We start from the raw sequence: 9,898 nt of genomic DNA, 5'->3' as shown, positions 1-9,898 counted from the left end.
ACCCTTGATATAATGCCCAGAACCTGGTCTTAAAATGGCAATGAAAGGTTCCTCTCCTACAGAGATAATGGCAATGCTGTGGATCTGGGCTGAATGTCAACCCTCCCTCCCTCCCTCCCTCCCTTCCTTCCTTCCTTCCTTCCTTCCTTCTTTCCTTCCTTTCTTTTTTTTTTTTTTTTGTAGAGACAGAGTCTCACTTTATGGCCCTCAATAGAGTGCCGTGGCCTCACACAGCTCACAGCAACCTCCAATTCCTGGGCTTAGGCGATTCTCTTGCCTCAGCCTCCCTAGTAGCTGGGACTACAGGCGCTCGCCACAACGCCCGGCTACTTCCTTTCTTTTTTTATTTTTAGACAAAGTCTCACTATGTCACCCTCGATAGAGTGCTGTGATGTCACAGCTCACAGCAACCTCAAACTCTTGGGCTTAAGTGATTCTCTTGCCTCAGCCTCCCAAGTAGCTGGGACTATAGGCACCCACCACAGTGCCCAGCTATTTTTTTGTTGCAGTTGTCATTGTTGTTTAGCAGACCTGGGCTGGGTTTGAACTGGCCAGCCCCAGTGTATGTAGCTGGAGGCCTGACCACTGAGCTACGGGTGCTGAGCCAACATTTTCTAACTGAGAGTAATAATGATAATAATCAACATTTATTGACTTTTTACTGTTAGGCACTGTTGTTATATATATTATCTCATATAATGCTCATAACAGCTCTGTGAAGTTACATAATACAGCTACTATTTTGACAAAGACCAGAACGTCCTTCTTAGGAAAGTGTAAAACAAAGGCATGGAGAAGCTAAATAATGTCTTTAATAAATACAAACCAGAACATTGAAATAAATAAATAATAAATAATTCTTGCTGGTATTAAACTGAGCCCTGCATAAATTAATTTGCTGTGTTTTCTTCTTTCCTGTCACTGTTAACTAAGGTTATAGGTATATATGTGACTATAATATGTTTGTAGCTTATAGTCATCAATTTTACATAGTCTGTGGATGAGCACCTCATGCCCCTACAACTGTCTACCACCCACAAAAGGTACTTATGATCTCAAGGGATAAGAGGTTATTCAAAGGGCAGGCTGATATCCTGAAAGTTGCTACCTAATAGCACATGACATCATCTCTTTCAATTCTCATGTTAATTTTTATTGTAGTTATTTTACATGTGAGGAAATAAAGGCCCCAGGAGTTAAGCAAATTGCCTAGGGATGTGTCTAGTGAGGGGCAGAATCTGTGTCAGGAGCCAAAGTTACGTTTTCTGACTCTTAAACATGATTCTTTGCATGTTTTTACCGTATCATGATGAAATACCTCCAAGGAAATAACCCCCACCAGCAGAAGAGAAATACACCTCTCTCTCTCCCTCTTTAGTCCTTACAGAAGTATTTATAATTATGAGTACCTCAGTGTTCTCACAGCCTTCCCAGTGCACTGAAAAGGACTCGGAATGGGATTTTGTGGGAAGCACCACCAAAGACTTCCTGGAGGCACTCCAAATTGTTGGTAAGGTGAGGACATCCCAGATATATTTCTGGCTCCAGCCGGGGTAAAGGCATCTCCATCCAGGCAGCTGGTTGGGCACCTACCCAGGAAGAACTTCCTTTCAGCAGAGCACTGCTCCATCCAGTTCATTCAGAACTCCAGGTTTGGTTCCCCAGTCCTTAGTGTGACCCATAACTTCTCTACTTCCACAAACCCCGGTCCAGCTTTAATGTTCTCCTTATATTCATTCCTCTGCTTTCTTTCTGTATCAGAGATTGTCATTCTCTTTATTATTTCTACCCTTTCTTTCTTCTTGAGTACCCTCTTTCCTCTAGGTTTCAGCAGATAATGAATTAGAAGCCCTCAAGTTGCTAGAATCAAAAATCTCAAACAACGCCATTTCAGCTGCATTACACCAGAGAGTGACAGATATTATCACCAGCCGCCTGAGGACAACGGTGAGAAGATCTAGCCTCAGGGGTGGGGGAAAGGAACAAAAGGACCCTGGGTCTGAGCCCAGGAGTTTCCTTTTGGTGGATGGTGGACAGTGGGACCTGGGATGTGAGTGCTTCAAGTTTCTAAACGGTGTGTGAGTTGACCCAGGGTACTCTTGTACCCTGAGCATATCTCAAGAAAAGTAAGCTTGGAAGACTGAATGGAAGACACAGTAATAGAATGAAGGGGTGAGCCAGGAGAAGTGAGATGGAATGTGGGCAAGGATTTGAGCTATATTGGCCTCAGCTTCAAACTGTGTCCTAAACCTCCTTCTGGGATACTGTAGGCAGTCACCTTTGTTAATGCAACTCAACTAATCATCCGGATCAATTTCCTGACCTATTTAAATCCACCCACCTGTCTTCTAGCTTGAATGGTCATGATGTCTACCTGTCTATCCATCCACATGCTTTTTGTATTTACTTTCCTGACACTGGGTTAATCTGCTGTCTTATTTTCTTCATTAACTACTACCTAGGCTGTATCTTTCTTCTGGTTCACTTGTCTTCCTTTGTCACAGTTGTCTCGTGACCTAGACCTCTGACCTCCAAGGGACTTTCCAAGGTTGCTTCCACAACTTCTCCCACCTTCTCAATGGTTCACTTGCAGCTGCAGGGGAAGCTCTGTGGTCTGGAATTACCTGTCCCCACCTCACCCCAAAACACAAGCCAGAGACTTTGTAGGCAGAGAACTTTTCCTTTCGTATCCTCTTGCGCACTCTTGGAAGCTCTTGCTGTCTAGCACTGGGAAGGTGTATGTGGGATTGGTGGGAGGTTGAGGTGAGTGCATGCCTGCTCTCTTGGTGGAAGAGAATCACTTACTGACCAAGCTGATCCACTGCTATCAAGAGATCCCTGTTTCTTGGGGATGAGCCTGGGAACAGTTAGTACTTCTCTTTCCAGGAGCCTGAGGGAGAACTGGAGGAGATGTTTACCTCAGTCCTGGTGGCTCTGGGGTCTTCCTGCCCAGGAATAATCATGGCACATCTGTGGAGCAAACAGTATTCGGGCAGACTTCCCCCAAGGACCCTCCTGTTGGCAGTGGGGAAACTCATCCTCCAGTCAGGTCTGGACCCCTGTGAGGGGATAATTAGTGTGAGGAGAGGACGGGGCAGGAGGGGTGGGGTGCTGTGTGGACTCTTGATTACACAGGATTGGTCCATTTGGGCCATCATGGGGGTCTTGGGGGAGCAGGGGGACAAAGCAGGACCCTGTGCGGCTGATGGGAACTCAGGAGGAGTCCTGGGCAACAGATATGCTCAGAAGGAAGAGTGTTAGGGTGTGGGAGATGGGCTGGGGAGATGGGTGAGGAACAACGATAGAGCAGAGGGCAAAACAGAAAGCACCACCCAGCAGCAGTGGGAGGGCAAAGGCGCATGAGGACCCTGTGCTAGGGAGTTGCCGGGGCTGTGGATTGGATGAGAAGCTTGGAAGGCCAACTGTGCAGCAGGGTGAGGTAGATCATCATCACACAACCTCTAATCTCCATGCCGTTCCTGTGGTACCTGGTGGCATAGTGGTCCTCTTACCCATTCTACTCCTCTCCCTCAATAAAAAAAAAAAAGAAGAAGAAAAGAAAAGAAAAATCTAATCACTGGGAAAATGATAGTCCCTGCCCTTTGTTGACTACTTGGATCTGGGGACAGAGGCTAGGGAGTCTACTGGCCTTCTGGGCATCAGGTTCCAAAGGACAAGGCATGAGGGCTGGGCTGTGTGGCAAGCCCAGAGGATATAGGAACAGAAGCTAGAAGTGTCTCTCCTGACCTAACCAGGACAATGTTCTCTCCTTGAGTTCAGACAGTATAGCTGTCGGGTTCTCCAAGGGTGTGTGTGTGCAGGGTGTGGCAGCCCCTGTCACTTGTGTGCTGTGCTCATGTCTACTGTGGAGCTTTCCCTCTCACAGACAGCCAGGTCAGGACTGTAGTGCTATTTCTTAGCTTCAGAAACTGATATTTAGGTTAATGAAGTACTTGGCTCCAGGTTGCCCAGACTCTTTGGAGGCAAAACTAGTGTCGGAAGCCAGGCCTCATGACATCTAAGCAAAAAGGTCTCCTACCCTGCAGTGTGGCCAGGGGCTGCCCTCCCTAGGACGTGCTCTCTCCCTCCCAGGTACGGCCATGTACATTGGTGCCACATGGGCATATGTCCTGCGCCTGCTGAGGAAGACCCAGGAGGCAGAGAAGGAGATGTTGGTGCTGTGTCAGGGTGAGGGTCAGAGGGCCTGGGGAAAGCTCTGTGGGATTTGGGGCAGGAGGAAAGAAGGGCAGGAAAAGACAGATTCCCTGAATGTGGATCCCAGAAGCTTGGGGAAGAATGGGAGGAGGCCAGGGTGTGAGCAGACACTGTGCTCCAATGCCTGGTTCGGGGCCAGGACCAAACTTGATAGGAAGACTGTGGGTGTTGACAGCCTTAGCAATTTCCTTGTCCCTCTGGGTGGACCAGGTGCCTTCAGAAGGGAGGAGGATAGTTGGGGATATGGGAGATGGGTAAGTGTTTGCAGCACAGGACCCCAGAGGCCCTCTTAAAGTCGGGTAGGAGGTCCGTGTGTGTGTGTGTGTGTGTGTGTGTGTGCGTGTGTGTGTGTGTCTGTTTCCTCTGTGGGGAGGGGAAGGTGATGGGTAGCTCCAACTTCCTACTTCCCTCGCAGTGCTCAGTGGACTGACTACCAGTGCCCGGAAGCACCTGGATATGGGCTCTGTGGGGGACCACGCGATGGACATTGCCTCCAATGAAGTGGCCATCAAGGCCCACCTCACTCTCCGGGTTCTCTTCAACCGTTGGCCCTTGGCGACCAAGAGCAGGGTGGGAGCGGGGGTAGCTGGGGTTGGGTGGGTGGGCTGAAAGGGGGAGTCTTGAGACAAAGGTGGGGAGGGGCAATATTTGTCCACTTGGCTGAGGAAGGTTGACTTGCCAGGTTCTTCCAAGGGAGAAGGGCAATCCTCTTCAGCCACCTCTTTCTATTGTCCAGAAAAGGGTACAGTCAGAAAACATTCGCTTTTTCATAAATTATGCAGTTCTGTCATTTGCACTTAACTGAGCACCCTCAACCTGCTAGGTACTGCACTGGGCCCTGGGAATGCGAAGATGAGTGATGAACTGAGGCAAATTCATTCTGTCTCTTTGGGTACAGGTGGCAGAGAAAGCCCTGGTGATCACCAGCCACCTCTTCTTTCTCATCCCACCATCCAAACTCAAGAAGCAGGTGAACTGGTTAATGCGACGGTTAATAACTTTGGCATCGACAGATCTGAAGTCTTTCTACATTTCCCAGGTGATTGGGGTGGGAGTGAGAAGGAAATAGACCTAGTTCATACATTCCATATTTATCAACTAGTTCCTGCTATAGCCTGTGTATGTAAATAAGGTTTCCCTGAAACCTGGCCATGCCCATTCATTTCCATATAGTTTGCATATTGCCCAAGCCTGCCTCTGCCTCCAACCACAGAGCTGACCAGCTGTACAGAGACCGTATGGCTGGCAAAGCCCCAGATATTTCCTATCTGGCCCTTTGCAGGCAGTTTGCTGACACTGGAGTCAACATATGCCATGCTTATTGAGTAGCCACTGTAAACAGGGCTGGGAGAGGGGAGATGGAGAGGCCGCTGTGCTTGTCTTGGAGTTGCTTCCCATCTACAGTGAAGGGGGAACAGAAGAAACACAGAAACCATGATTAGTTCTGCCTGCAGGAATTTAAGGAAGCTTCTCAGAAGGGGTGATGTTTGAATTGCACCTTGAGGAATGAGGGAGACTTCATAGACCAATAACAAGTAAGGAGGTTGACTAAAACTGCCCCATGAAAGAAAAGTTAAGGACCTGATGACTTTACTGCTGAATTCTACCACATCCTTAAAGAACTAACAGTCCTTCTCAAATTCTTCCAGAAACATTGAAGAAAATTAAAGACACTCCTTTACGAAGCCAGAATTACTCTTATGCCAAAACCAAGCAAGGACACTACAAGAACATCAAATTATAGGCCTATATCCCTGCAAATTAGACACGCAAAAATTCTCAACAAAATATAGCACATTAAATTGAGCAGCACATTAAAAGAAATCATTCTACCCTGGCAAGGGGGATTTACCTCAGGGATGCAGGGACGGTTCAACACAAATTCATGAATGTGCTACAGCACATGACAAGCATGAAGGACAAGAACCATATGATTGTCTCAAGAGACCTGGAAAAAGCATTTGACAAAAGTCAAGATCCTTGGTAAAAACTCTCAACTAATTAGGTACAGAAGGAATGTGCCACAACGCAATAGAGGCCATAGAGGACCAGCCCAAAGCTAGCATCGTACTCAGTGGGCAGACATTGAAAGCTTTTCCTCATTTCCCAATGAAGCCTTTGTCATGATAGCCACAGTGTGGAATTGATCTAAGTATCCATCCACAATGAATGGGTAAAGCCAACATGGCATACAATGGCATACTATCCAGCCTTTCTTTCTTTCTTTCTTTTTTTTTGTGAGACAGAATTTCACTATGTCTCCCTAGGTAGAGTACTGTGGCATCACAGCTCACAGCAACCTCAAACTCTTGGGATTAAGTGATTCTCTTGCCTCAGCCTCCCAAATAGCTGGGATTACAGGCACCCGCCACAATGCCTGGCTATTTTTTTGTTGTTGCAGTTGTCATTGTTTAGCTGGCCCTGGCCGGGTTCAAACTCACCCAGCCTCGGGGCATGTGGCTGGCACTGTAACCACTGTGCTAAGGGCACCAAGCCTATCCAGCCTTTCAAAAGAGGGACATCCTGTCACTTGTGACAACATGGGTGAGCCTGTTAAGTGAAATAAGACAGGCAGGGAAAGACAAGTAGCACATGATGCCACAACTGTGTGGAAACTAAAAAAGTTGAACTGACAACACCATGCTGCAGAAATGCAAGCCACCATGTTTTCAGTGTCCTCACTACAAAACAAGGAGGAATATGTGGAGTGATGCATATGTTAATTAGCTCAAAATTTAGCCCTCCCACAATGTATCAAAATGTATTTCAAAATACCTTCTTATACTACATACACCGTAAGTATATAAAATTTTGATTTATCAGTTAAAAAGAAGAGGCAGACGTTCCCCAGGCTAAGTTGGGGAAGGGATTGAAGGTAAAGGGAACAGCGTGAGCACCCAGAGCATTTCCTCTGAAAGGCCAGTTGCTGGGACAGTCTTCCACAGATAGGTGGGGACTGGCTCCCATGAGTGAGACCAGAGGATGGAGAAAAGTCCTAAGCCTTGGAACTGTGCCCACGAATGGAGCATCCATGCACGTCTTGGACTCTTGCTGTCACCAGTTCCTGTTACCTGTGAGGACTGCTTCCCAGAGATTGGACACAGATGAGTTTTATGACACACAGGAGCCCCAAGTAGCCCTCGTTGTGTGGGACTTTGGAGAAACAGTTTTATCTAGGGAGTCTCAGCCTGTTTTAAGACTCAGCCCCTTTGAGAATCTGCAGAAAGTCACATTCACACGGAGTTTTGCACACACTTCCAGGGAGTCACAGATCCTCTGAAACTCATCCCTGGTCCCCCCATTAAGAACTCCTGCTTTAAGGTGCTATGATTTAGGCTTTAGCAACAAAGAGGGATCTAAGATTCAGTGTGAGGGATCTAAGGATTAGTTGCATCCAGAATGGCGAAGAGGGTACTGGATTTCTGTAGGGAAATGGCGTTAAGGAGTTAAGGAGTGGTCCCTGATGAAAGAAAAGGTACAAAAGGAGCAGTGTGACCCAGGAGACCTCTGAGTGAACATGAGACACTGTCTCAAGGACCAGACTGGTCAGAAAGGACTTGGCCTGAGTGGTCCTGCCCACTTTTCAAAAACTCACTGTGTAGAAGGAAGTTTCTGGGGATCTCCATAGGAAATGCCCTGTTTGTCAGATGGACAAGCAATCAATTTTATTTAAAACAATAACTGTAAGTAGACGAAGGGGAGACACAAATCAATGAGTGGTCATGAATCCTTCTCTGTGACATGGCAGCGTCCTAAAGGAGAATGTCTCTGAGTTATACTGAGTTATACTCAGTAAAGCACTCACCACCTTAATTAGGAAGCTGTCTCCTCTCCTTGTCATGGTCTTCTGCCCTCTGGTCCTTCCAGCAGCCCTGAGAATAGGATAGCATAGGGGGGTATTTGGTGCATTGTCTCTACCTCTGAGGGCTTTACCCAGCCAGGAGGCAGTGTGCTGAGGCTGACTGTGGACACCACTGCTGTGTGAGTCCCAGATGATAATTTACCGGCTGTGAGGTAAATTATTTGCTCTGAATCTCCTTTTTCCAATATTTAAGAGTTTGGGGTTCCGTAAAAATGATGAATATGAAATCACTATGTGGAGTCGTATTGTCTTTCTGTTGCTGTGCAGCAAATTACCACAAAATCAGTGCCTTATGGTTGTAGGACTGTTTCCTTGTTGGCTGTCAGCCAGGGGCATCTATAGCTCTTAGAGGACACTAAGACACCGTGTTCCTTGTCCTGAGGAACCCTCCTACTTCAAAGCCTGCAGTGGGTGTCCTCATGGAGTCCTTCTCATTTTCGGATCTGTCTGACTTCCCTTCTCTGACTGCTAGACCCAGTGTAACAGGGCTCATGTGGTGAGGTCAAGTTCCAGAAGATGATCTCCCTAGTGTAAGGTCAACTGATTTGGGGCCTTACTTACACCTGCAAACTCCCTTCATATCAATACCTGGAGTAGTGCTTGACTGATTAAGTGACGGAAGGAGTGTATACACTGGGTGCCTGGAATTTTGATGTACCACAGAAATATTACATTGGTATTAGAAGATTTTTATTAGCAGAGGACTCAGAACTGGAAGCCAGAGTTTCTGGTTGTTATTTTAATCCTCTGTTCTATGGTGTTTGTCAATCTAAGTTCCCACCAACTTTGAATGGGTGAAAAAGAAGGAGTGTTGTTTAGTAAAGTGGGTGGGAAACACTGAGTTAAAGAAGCTTCTTTTTTTTTTTTTTGTAGAGACAGAGTTTCACTTTGTGGCCCTTGGCAGAGTGCCGTGGCATCACACAGCCCACAGCAACCTCCAACTCCTGGGCTCAAGCGATTCTCTTGCCTCAGCCTCCCGAGCAACCGGGACTACAGGCGCCCGCCACAACGCCTGGCCATTTTTTTTTTGGTTGCAGTTCAGCCGGGGCCGGGTTTGAACCCGCCACCCTCGGTACATGGGGCCGGCGCCCCACCGACTGAGCCACAGGCGCCGCCCTAAAGAAGCTTCTTAACTGTAGGACTTCTCAGAGCTTCTAAGGTAGAGATTAGTCTGGTCCTCCAAGAAAAAGTGCAAGAGATTTATTGGAGGAAAACCTATGAGAAGAAACACGGAAGGAACTGAAGGAGGCTGGGGTAGCCCTCACTGAGATGCAGGCCTGACCCTTGATAAGGAGAAGGGGAAGGAGGGAGAAAGATGGGAACGTCTTCAATCCCAGTGTAGTTCTAAGAGAGTTTCCACAAAGCCGAGGAGAGAGTCATCAGACCAAAGGTGCTCATTAGAGGAGTCCCAGGTCCTGCTGGAATAGGCCTGTCTTAGTGGACCTGCCATACCCGTCATTTGCCATGAAAAGGCTGTGGGAGTTTGGCCTCAGATTTAACACAGGGATAGATTTTATTTATTTTTAAATTTATTTTTAATTTTTTTACTTTTTTGAGACAGAGTCTCACTTTGTCACCCTCAGCAGAGTGCCATGGTGTCATAGCTCACAGCAACTTCAAACTCTTGGGCTCAAGCAATTCTCTTGCTTCACCCTCCTAACTACCTGGGACTGTAGGTGCCTGCCCCAACACCCGGCTATTTTTAGAAATGGAGTCTCACTCTTGCTCAGACTGGTCTCGAATTCCTGAGCTCAGTCAATCTACCCAACTCAGCCTCCCAGAATTCTAGGATTACAGGCGTGAGCCACTATGCCTATAATT

This window comes from Nycticebus coucang, chromosome 18 (assembly GCF_027406575.1).
Source record: "Nycticebus coucang isolate mNycCou1 chromosome 18, mNycCou1.pri, whole genome shotgun sequence".
Taxonomy (NCBI): domain Eukaryota; kingdom Metazoa; phylum Chordata; class Mammalia; order Primates; family Lorisidae; genus Nycticebus; species Nycticebus coucang.
This window is presented reverse-complemented; position numbering follows the sequence as displayed.